Below are 7,452 nucleotides of genomic sequence, written 5' to 3'. Positions count from 1 at the left end.
TCAAATTTTTATTTCAACGAGCTAGACCCCTAAAATGCTCGGTACTTTAAGATGGGGAAACCAATCCTCCTTGCTCGTTCCTAGGTTTTTTTTATCACCAACAATCATAAACAATACTTTGCTAGAAAATTTGAAAGAGAGAGTTAGGTAACAAACCAAAACCAAGTTTAAATTTAAAAGACCTTTCTTTGATTTTAGACCAAGAACATGGAAGAGTGAATTTAGTAAAAAGAACTAAATTTGTAAAATTTATATTAAATGCAACAGATCCTAATGGGACAATATCTGAAAAAAGTTAATTGGAATAAAGGAAATCAGTAAAAACTACCTCGTTGGTCACATAAATTAATCACCGAATTGGAACAATAATCGGGTGACTCAAGATGACGTACCATAGGATCATCAAATTAGTTCAAGAAAAGCCAAACGTGTACTGATTTTTACTGCCAACAACCAGATAATGATCCTGATACTAAAGATATTGATACCGCATATCAAGATCAAATAAAGGAACTTGCTTTAATACGCTTTTGCAATAACAAGATTTTCGGCGAGGTATAATTAGAGGTTGTATGCGGGCTCAAAGGCGCAAAACAGTTATTTGAAAACTCTTTCAAGAAAATGCGAATTCCTCTATTTTCTTGACAGAATAACCCTCCCTTTCTTCTTTTTTCTTTTGATATCTCTGGACCGATTAAACCATTTTTTTTAAAACTGGTCAAGTAAAGAAGGAGAATTCAAAATTCTAGAGTCTACAGAAGAACAAACAAAAAGAGAACATAAAAAGAAAAAGGACAAAAAGGGGAATATAGTGCATAGGAAGGCTTTGATGCAGCGGGGACGATACGACATGACATACTATGATCACCTACAAAATTGTTGTCCTTCATCTCGACAATATGGAATCTCTCAATAATTCCTATCTTTTTATGGGGTCCTATCGGGATAGGTATGCCCAAGTATTTCCCCCTCCCCTCCCTCCATAAGGCCCTCTTTCTCTTTCCCTCTCGAGAAAGAAAATAAGAAAGGATTCATTTTTTCTTTCATGTGAACGACCTTATCTTGTATTGAAAGGTTTTTCATGCTATACACCACGTTGAGAAACGCCAACCTCCTTCATACCATACTCTTTTTGTACCTTGAAGGGGGGTTCCCAAGGCATAAGAAAAAGAGAAAGTGGATTAGGAAAGATTCGAATGAGTGTTATACTCATACACAAGGTTAATGTTAAGTACGCAACAAAGATGACCACATTGAATAGGCTAGGAAAGGAAATGAATAGAATCTTTGCGTGGACAAAGAGAGAGAATGGAGGGCTACTTCAACCTTATGGATAGCATAGCGTAAAGATGGGATAGGAAAGATAAATTCTCAATGAAGCGCTCAAGAGAAGATGTAGGATGTTGAGCAGGGCTAGTCAGCGTCCTGAAGTACACAAATACCTGTTGGTACAAAGCAGGTCAGGAAGCTTAACATGACAAAAGATAAAGATGAACCAAAATAGCATATAGTGGGGTAACTGGTAGTTCGGGTATTGGAAGGGCTTGGAAGGCTGTTGTAAGAGATTGAAATTGCGCAGTACCTCTATTCAGGGATCTATAGCATCTTCCTCGGTTGGTAGGTGGGCATGAATGAAGATTCCAAGAGTTAGTGCATTAGATTCCTGGGCTAAAAGAATGGAACTCGCTCTAATAAACACTAACTAGCTAGGAATCTTCTGCCCTATGATGAACAAAAAGATGAACCCTACAAGAAATAACATGGGTGTTTTGTATTATATCAAGCCCCTCACATGGTAGCGATCCAACAAAAGATTTTTATTGCAGTGGCTACAAAGGGATTTGTTTTCTTTGAACGTGTCACAACCTTACTCCTATTATTATTTTTGAGCTTTTTGGATTTGAAAAAAAAAATAACTCATAACGACCCGGCCGGTCATTTTGAGCGTTTGCATTCCATTTAGTAGTTTGAGGTCTTGGAAAATTTCATATGGTGTATTATGACTCGCGTGTGTAGTCGTTTATGGTTTTTGAGTGATTCGGTATTGATTTGGAAGAATGATTCTCAATTTAGAAGTTATAAGTTGGAAGAGTTGACCAAGTTTGACTTTTGTGTATTTGACCTTGGATCGGAGTTTTTGATGGTTCCATTAGGTCCGGATGATGATTATGGACTTGGACGTATACCCCGATTTGCATTTGGATATTTCTTGAAGGTTTTCGCACTGTTTGGCGAAAGTTAACAATTTGAAGGTTTGGAAGTTCGTAGGTTTGATCAGAAGTTGACTTTGATTTTACCGGATTTGGATTGTTGTTCTAAGAGTTGGAATAGGTTCGTTATGTCATTTGGAACTTATGTGCAAAATTTGAGGTTATTCCGAGTTGTTTGGACATGTTCAGCGTAAGTTTGAAAATTTTAAATATTTCATTAAGCTTGGATTGAGATGTGATTCGTGGTTTAAATGATATTTTATGTGATTTGAGACCTTGAATAGGTCTGCACTATGTTTTGGGACTTGTTGGCATGATTGGACGGGGTCCCGAGGGACTCAAGTGTGTTTCGAATTAATTTCGGATCATTTAGCAGTGTTTTGGCATGTTTATTTCTAGTGTTGCGCATCTACGATTGTTTTTGTGCAGGTGCGGTGGTCACAAAAGCACTTGTTTTGTCACACCTGTGAAGAAGGCTGGAGGTCGTGCAGATATGGGATCATGGGCGCATCTGCGAAATCGCAGAAGCGGTCACTTGGGCGTAGAAGCGAGAAGGCAAGCTGGAGAGGTTTATCGCAGAAGCGGGATTAGCATCATACCTGCGATAGCGCAGAATTGGAAGGATGTCCGCAGATGCGAGAAGCCAGGATTTTAAGTGCTATCCATAGAAGTGGGATTTTTGTCGCAGAACCAATGCCGCAGAAGCGGTTGTTGGATGGCATATGCAAAAGTGTTGGGCAGAAGCTTTATATTTCGAGGGTTGAGTTAAATTATCACATTTTGAGTTTGGGAGCTCGATTTGGGCAATTTTTGAATGGATTTTCTCCATTTGGATTAAGTATGTATTTTTGACTCAAATTTGATTATTATTCATGATTCTGGTTTCGATTTTGGCATTTGATTGGTGAATCTAAAAGAGAAATAGAGGGTTTTTGTCAAAAACTGTTCTAAAGTGAATAGTTGGGTTTTGAACATCGATTCGGAGTCGGATTTGGATGAAACTAGTATGGTTGGACTCATATTTGAATGGGTTGTCAAAATTTGCGAGTCTTATCGTGTTCCGAGGTGCGGGTTCGGGTTGAATTTTTGTTGAATTTTTGTATTTGATTAAAAATTTAACCTTTATCGTTTAGGTTTGTTTCCTATGGCATTATTTAATATTTTTATGTTTCTTTTGGCTAGTTTCAAGCCGTTCGGATGTCGATTCGCATGGGAGGGCATTTCTAGAGTATTGTTTTGGCTTGCTTGAGGTAAGTACATTACCTAAACTTGGTTGAGGCACTAGCGCCTGAGTTATTTGTGATAGATATGTGTTATGGGTGGCGCACATGTGTGGGGTAGAGCCCATGTGCGTGCACCGAGGTATTATTCGTGTTCGGGGAAGTTCTTAGGCTATGATATGCCTTTAATTGCTTGCTACGCTTAATGTTATGATGTTTCTCATATTTTTACCCCTGTTGTGAGCTATTTCAACCATGTTTGAGGTTACATAGAGGTTAATCTCCTGATTGATCCTGGCAATTGCTACTTTCGTGATGTATTTGCCTGATTTGAGCTATGATAGCACATGCATACACTTTAGCATGTCACTTATACTAGTCCAGGAATATGAAATTTGATGTTTATTGATTATGTACATGTATTCTTGTATATTTGCATTCTATATAATATGGATTGGACTAACACCACGTGACCACGCTTGGGGATTGTGATATTGAGCATGTGATCACACTGGGCGAATTGTGATATTGAACATGTGACCATGCCGAGAAGATTTTAATATTGATCATGTGACCCTGCCGGGCGGATTGTGATATTGAGCCCGTGACCATGCGGAACATATTGTAATATTGAGCATGTGACCACGCCGGGCGGATTGTGATATTGAGCCTATGATCACGCCAGGCGAATTATGATATTGAGCCTATGACCACGTCAAGAATATTGTGATATTGAGCACGTGACCATGCCGTGTGGGTTGTTATTATTAGCACGTGAGTCGTCCGTGCAACACATGAGTTTTCGGCGTGAATTCAAGATATTTTTATTGTTGGCATGTGAGTTGTCCGTGCGGTTGATAATTTTTGCATATGAGTTGTCCGTGTAGCATATGAGTTATTCGTGCAGAGTGTGGATATAGATCCATCCCCCTAAGGTCACCCTCTCATGTTCCTTCTTGATGGTGTACACGCAGATTGTGAGAAACCGATGGATTCTGGTTGATGTGAACTTTGGAAAACATTGATCAGTGGCTGGGTTCGGTTATTGTAATTTCGAAGAAAAATTGGCCAGCGTTTGATTTGGTTATTGTATTTCATCTTTACTTGCAATTTCCTTGGTTGTTTAGGTGATTTATTTGCATATCTTCTTTATATGCTAGATTATTTACTGAGCAGAGTGCGTTAAGTTATTGTGTGCACCAAGATGGTTTTATCTGTGATTCGTGACTTGATCATATTATTGTTCTGTACTTGTTGAAATTATGAATTGTATAGGTGATTAGCGAGTAACATTTATAATTCTAGCTTATATTACCTCATCGAGGTTAGTTATGATACTTGCTGAGTACATGGGGTTGGTTGTACTCATACTACATTTATGTACCTTGCGTGCAGATCTTTTAGCTAAGTTATTGTGGATGGAAGAAGCTGGCATTGAAGATGCATTTTCTCTCCGGATATAGCTACCACTTATCCTTGGTAGCTTTAGATTTGTAATCTGTTTATGTATATTCCAATCAAATGATGTATTTATTTTCGTACCAGTTTTGTAAATCTAAGTCTTAGTGGCTCATGTCTTGTACTACTAATTCGTGGGTTGTTGTATATAAATTCAGTTATTTCACTTATTAATTCTTATTATTCTCATTTGAGTTGTGTTGACTGTTATTTGGCTAACCTAGCGGGTTAGGTTAGGTGCCATCATGACTGGGTGGATTTTGGGTCGTGACAACATGGTATTAGAGCTCTAGGGGTCATAGGTTCTACGAGTCATGAGCAAGTATCCAGTAGAGTCTTACGGATCAGTGTGATAATGTACATACTTATCTTCTAGAGGCTATAGGTCATGTAGGAAAGTTTCTCATCTTACTTTCCTTATCGTGCGGCATTGATTCAGCTTAAAGTGTATCTCTTTAAATTCCTTCCATCCACTCGTATGTCTGTGCATCGACAACTTTTGATGTCATGGATGAGATGCGAGATCTATTTTTTGTGTTGAGGAGATAGGCTAGTCTGGAGGACTTGAGGCCAGGTTTAGGCCACAGCTTAGGCTCGGTTGTTTCAATTGTGTGAGTATGCGCTTTTGGACTTATATATTCGATAGTGTCCCTAGGAATGGGATTGATGGCTCAGTGAGTGGTTGGGTAGCTATATGATGAGTATTATGTGATAGAGTAGCGTTCTTAGATGGTTTGGATAGGAAGGGAAGAAATTTTCTTAGGATACGAAGGGACTATGGATGCTTGATTTCTGTCTTGATATGTTGTACAGTCTTGAATTATCAGTGTGTTAGGAATCTTTCAGTTGCATATTTTTGGGATGAAGTATATTTTTATGTCTTGTTGACGAGTTTAGCCTCAGAGAGATTAAGTGATTTCATAGTGGTGGTGACCATGATGGGGGCATAGAGAGATGCCATTTTGAGGCTAAGCGGGTGGGTTATCACTTGGGGGGAGGGGGTCTACGGATCAGTGATCCTTATGATGTTTCTGTGGAGAGTTTTCTTTCTACCAATGCGTTATATGTATTGCAATTCGAGTTTGGATCACTTGAGGAAGTCTGCACAACTGTTACTAGGATAGACATGCGCTTAGCAGATGATTTGAGGTATCTTATGAGTAGGGATACATGTGCTTATTAAAGATTTAATTGAATTACTGTGCAAGATCGTGGCAGTTATGGAGTAAGGGTGTTGTGAGTTATCAGATGTTGTGTTCTATGGCTTCGAGCTAAGTAGGGGAGTCTTCTATCGACAATCAGATTGCATGGTCATGTGTTATATTAGTGTTGGTCTGAAGCATAATTGTGGAACAGTTACGACTTGAAGGGGGCTGACTTCGAGGTTAGTGAGGGGATTGAAATTGCCGAGTGCATGATGTACTATACTTTTTGGGCATATGGAAACCTTGGAATGATTTTGGTTTGTTATTCATGGTAGATGTAGTGCGCTCCAGAATTGTAACAACTATAGGGGCATCAAGTTACTAAGTCATACGATGAAAGTGTGGGAGAGGGTAGTGGAAGTGAGGGTGAGAAGGTTGGGGTCGATATTTGATAACCAGTTTGGGTTCATGCCTGGTCGTTCTACCACAGAAGCTATCCATATTATTCTGAGGTTGGTTGAACGGTACAGGGATAGGAAGAAGGATTTGCATATGGTGTTTATTCACTTGAAAAAAACATATGACAAGGTCTGTAGGAAAGTTCTTTGGATATGCCTGGAAGTGAAAGGTGTTCTGGTGGCTTATATTAAGGTGGTTAAGGACATGTATGATGGATCTAAGACTCGAGTTAGGATAGTGGTGGATGACTCGCAGCATTTTTCGGTTGTTATGGGGTTACACCAAGGATATGCGCACAGCCCATTCTTATTTGCTCTAGCGATGGATGCACTGACACACCATATTCAAGGGGAGGTGTCATGGTGTATGTTATTTGTTGATGATATAGTTCTGATTGATGAGACGTGAGGCTGTGTTAACGAGTTGGAGGTTTGGAGATGGACCCTTGAGTCTAAAGATTTCAAGCTGAGTAGGACTAATACGTGGAGTGCAAGTTCAGTGGCATGTAGGGAGAAGCGGACATGGATGTGAGGCTTGCCTCTCAAGTCATCCCCAAGAAAGGGAGCTTCGAGTACCTGGGATCGGTTATCCAGAGGGATGGGGAGATTGACGAGGATGTCACGCACCGTGTAGGGGTAGGGTGGATGAAATGGAGGCTAGCGTCTGGCATCTTGTGTGATGGTAAGGTGCCTCCGGAACATAAAGGTAAGTTCTATGGAGTGGTGGTTAGGTCAGTCATGTTGTATGGTGCAGAGTGTTGGCCAGTCAAGAATTCCCATATCCAGAAAATGAAAGTTGCAGAATTGAGGAGGCTGAGATTGATGTGCGGGCACACTAGACTGGATAAGATAAGGAATGAAGATATCCGCATGAAGGTAGCGTGGCTCCCATGGAAGACAAGATGCGGAAAGCTAGGCTTAGATGATTCGGGCACGTCAAAAGGAGAAGCTTGGATGCCCC

The sequence above is a fragment of the Nicotiana tabacum genome, chromosome 4 (genome assembly GCF_000715075.1).
Source record: "Nicotiana tabacum cultivar K326 chromosome 4, ASM71507v2, whole genome shotgun sequence".
Taxonomy (NCBI): domain Eukaryota; kingdom Viridiplantae; phylum Streptophyta; class Magnoliopsida; order Solanales; family Solanaceae; genus Nicotiana; species Nicotiana tabacum.
Note: the sequence above shows the minus strand (reverse complement) of the source record.